We start from the raw sequence: 4,458 nt of genomic DNA, 5'->3' as shown, positions 1-4,458 counted from the left end.
CATCAAAAATATCTTAATTTGTGTTCCGAAGATGAACGAAGGTCTTACGCGGTTGGAACAACATGAGGGTGAGTAATTACTGACAGAATTTTCATTTTTGGGTGAACTATCCCTTTAAAACAGGTCATTTATGTACAAGAAATATGAAATTATTTTTGAATTTGGAGCTTTCTAGACAGAAAATCCAGAAAATGTATTTTTGGCTTATGTGGATGAAAGACAACAACTCCCAGAATGCACTTGCTTCGCTGCCCTAAGCCACGCCTACCGGTAAGAGAGCGCAGTTGAAAACAACAAGGCTAGGCTACTAGTGAGACTACGTGACGAGTTTGCCTGGGATTTCGAGATCGCCCAAAATGTCCGGGATTCGGCTTTTGCGTTCTACAGTCGTCATTCATTATGTTTACTGTGGCGAGCAGGACGAGGCTGAGGGCCGCGGGAGAACGACGCGAGGCCAGTGGCGTGATTACTGATGAGCGACACTGTGAGACGCACCGGTCTCGTATCTCTCACGGAGGAGCGGGAATTTTCTTAGCAATGTTAAAACGCACATCAACCGATCACTTGTTTAGCGTTCATGTAAACACTACATTCAGATTCACCAATCGGAATGAATTCAGTTAGATTGAAACTAAAGGTGTGCATGTAAACAATGAATGGCGACTGCAGAAAGCAAACGCCGAATCCCGGACATTTTGGACGATCTCGATGGCCGGACATGTCCGGGAAAAAGAGGATGGTAACCCCTACTACTCAGCTTTCTCCACAGAACAAGAGCCTGCTAGCTTAGCTTCCAAAGAAAGACGGCTGACACTGTGTACATTCTGTGAGTGAGATCCCACCTCCTATGGGCGGGTTGAAAACATGCGGGACAGCTCCTCCTACTGGCTGTAGTCTTTAGCCTCTGGCCAAAAAATCCTCCGATGACGCAAAATGATGATTTTTGCGTCATCGGAGGATTTTTTCCAGACAAAAAATACATAAATCTCTCGTCTCAGGGGGATATGAGGGGGGAAAGCACGGTGATTCGAAAATACTACAGGTTTTCTACTAATACAAAGCTTAATGCTAAATCCTGAAGTATCCCTTTAAAGAAGCAATATCCAAAACAGGAAGAGAATGGACTAAAAAATTGGAGATAAACAATAAAATAATATGTTTTTAGAAAGTTCGAAAAATATTATACTGACTAATATAATTTAGTCTAAAAAGTCAAAGCCATGAGGCCATACATTCCATGGGATAGTAGCAGTAAAATGAAAAAGAAATGAATAAAATAAAAATGCATATTGCCTGTAATTGTGCCTACCCTTACTAACACGGAAACTACACAGGCCTTCAGGAAATTTAAGTACAACAACCTTGGTGGCTCAAGTTGTTGCTTGACGAGAACATTATGAAAATGAAGCTGCGCCAGTAATCATATTTCACTCTCCTTTCAGTTCAGCACTGGAACTGAGGGAAATGGCAGAACTAAATGGATTTGCAAAGACCTTGATAATCAGAAGGCCATGCTAATGTTTGGCTTGGATTTGCACATGGACAATGTCCCTTTTATTCAGATGTGAACCAATAGAAGAGGCTAAAGAAAGCACAATACATGTGGAAAAGGGACGGAAGTGTCTGACTGTCACAGACAGATCCATTTGATGATTAAATATCCAAAAATATACTATAAACATTTTCAAGTCTGACAAGTTCTGACAAAAGCGATAAACAAGAAGGTTAATACAGTTGTCAGTTTCTTTGTCTCCTGTGTAACTTGCGATTATCCAAATTGCCTCTTTTGATAAAATATGAAAAATCATGTAATCTTTCAGTGGTCTCTTTTGGGGGTAAGCATTTTAATTCAAATTAATCCATTAATCCACAAGCATAGCATCTCTTACTGGTCTATTTCATGAGGAACACACAAAACCAAAAAACGTATTCCCTGTGTATTGTACCGTACAATACCAGGGAATAATTATTTCCATACACAGTGAAACATCGATGATGTGCTGAACTAAAGGGTTGAGATAGGCATCATGGATATGAAGAGATTTATGGCAATGCTTATCTTAACTTAATAAAAATGTAAATTATATCACAAACAGGCCTCCGAATGCTAATATGCTTATTGTTTGGTGTGAAACTGACTTTTATATTTGAGGCAGGGATCATTTGTCTTAAGAATTATTACGAAAAATTAAATTAACAGCAATGAATGCGGTGGTGCTCTAACCCCATTTTGGTTGGAGAATAAGTATCTAGGCTCTCTCCAATTATCCTCGCAAACATAATAAAATAATTGCAGTCTTGTTATTGTACATCTGCCATATATCTGCTCATGTGTAATTTACATGAATTTAGTCAATGCAAATTGCAGCATAATGACTTCAGAGACATTGTTATGCCATAATGTTCGCTTTACAAACCTATTTAGCAATCAAGGGGCCACAATGCACTTTACATATCTGGTGTTAGAAAAAGTCTACTCAACATTGTTTGGCAACCTCTTCCACCTTCCATGCATTAGACTGCATTCATCAGCGTCACAATCAATTTGCATACAATTTATCTTCCCACATCCAGTCAAGCACTGTCGCAGCACAAAGGAAGCACAAGCACAGAAACCTATGCAGTGCTTTCATTCTCATTTCAGGGGACTTAAATTCAAGACCTCTGAATTGCTCTGCATGTGTGCTGGGAGACAAAAAAGGCTGCCAATGTTAACCGCTAGTCATCTGGCCAGTCACCGGATCTCGTTTTCTATCTAAATGTTGGTGAGAATATGCAAAATGTTTATGTTAAATGCTGCTGTATTCAGATCTGCAGTAAACGGGCCCTCATCCATTTTGTGTTTTGCATCTGAATACAGTCATTAAGTTACACCAACAGTTGTTTTCCTTTTCTTCCTTCTGCTTTTTTTGGCCAGCATTTATTTATTTAAATAAGTGTAAATGTGCTGCATGTGTGAGTTACGCAGACACATTTGTGATTTCCATAATCTTAATTTCAACATAAAATTTATTTCTTCTTGCCTCTCTCCACTGTTTATTTATTCATTCATTATTAATTTTGCATCTGTGTGGATTTGTGTGTGTGTGTGTGTGTGTGTGTGTGTGTGTGTGTGTGTGTGTGTGTGTGTGTGTGTGCAGGGATTTGTGTACACTTGTGAGCATTACAGAGGCACTACACAGGCGGCAGTGTTTTTTTGAGCTGATAAATATGTTGGTACTTTCTTCAGAAGCATACAGTGACTTACACTCTCAAACAACAGACCATAAATCTGACGAGAAGGCTTATTGTGCTATCAACACTTATGCTAACAATAATGGATCATTTTTATCATAAACTTGATCTGATATGAACTGATATGATAATCATAATGAAAAGGAAAGAATCAAATCTCCTGAGAGTGATTTCTTCTCATTATATAGTATATCTATATCAGTGCATCACATTTCGAGCCTCATTAACTCTAAAAAAAAAAAAAAAAAAACTCTGTTAGACAAGGTTATAATGAAATGTCCAGATTGGGGACTAACTTTCCTCTTCAATGTCTATGGTGGTTATGGCCCTGCTTTGTTATTATGGGCTGGTGTCTGTATCAGAAAAGATGATATAAAGAATGAAGTATGGATCATATGGTAGAATATGCTGCATGTTATTTTATATACTGACTTTTCTCAAGCCATAAGGAAATAGTATCATTATTTATAGCATATTATAGTATATTTATACTTTATATTTTTATATCATTTTTAGCCATTAATGGTCTCATTTTGATGGTCTAATGGTCTAAACTGTCTCATTAATATAGAGTACTAAATCAGTATTATTTAAAATTGTGCTTTGACAATTTAGTTCAATAATTGAATGACTGATGTCAAACAAGGTGGAATGTCAGTAAAATAAATTAATCTAAAAGGTAGCATGTATTCTATGTCATAATGTCAACACTGAATTCAAAATGAATGATTTCACTCAAATAGCCTATAGATTTTATTTAATAGTGAAGATGTTTATCTATTAATTGATTAAATGACAAAATTAAGAAGAGCATAGCCATTCATGTGTTGATATGAGATTTTGTGCCATCTCTTGTCAACAGAAAAAAATATATGCTGCTTCAGATGATCACAAATCAAATCCTAAGCAAAATTAGAGACTAATTAATTTAGTTTTTACTTTTACAGTTTCAGTGTTTTACATAGAGACAACTACTGTCACCACCTCAGGAAGGTGGTGCTCATGTTCGACAGTGATGTCACCCCGTTGCTCATTTCTTATTGGTCATACTATGACTATGTTACAACTCACTTCCAGTGTTACCCACTCCCCGGTCTCCCCCTACATGTACGTCTTTTTGAGTAACAGATTCCTTGAAAGTGCTGCTGATGCTCTGGTCCCCAACTCTGTCCTCCTGGTGTGGTCTGGTCTCGCTCTCTTCTTTGACGCATGCGCACACGGGCA

This window comes from Rutilus rutilus (assembly GCF_951802725.1).
Source record: "Rutilus rutilus genome assembly, chromosome: 9".
Classification (NCBI taxonomy): domain Eukaryota; kingdom Metazoa; phylum Chordata; class Actinopteri; order Cypriniformes; family Leuciscidae; genus Rutilus; species Rutilus rutilus.
This window is presented reverse-complemented; position numbering follows the sequence as displayed.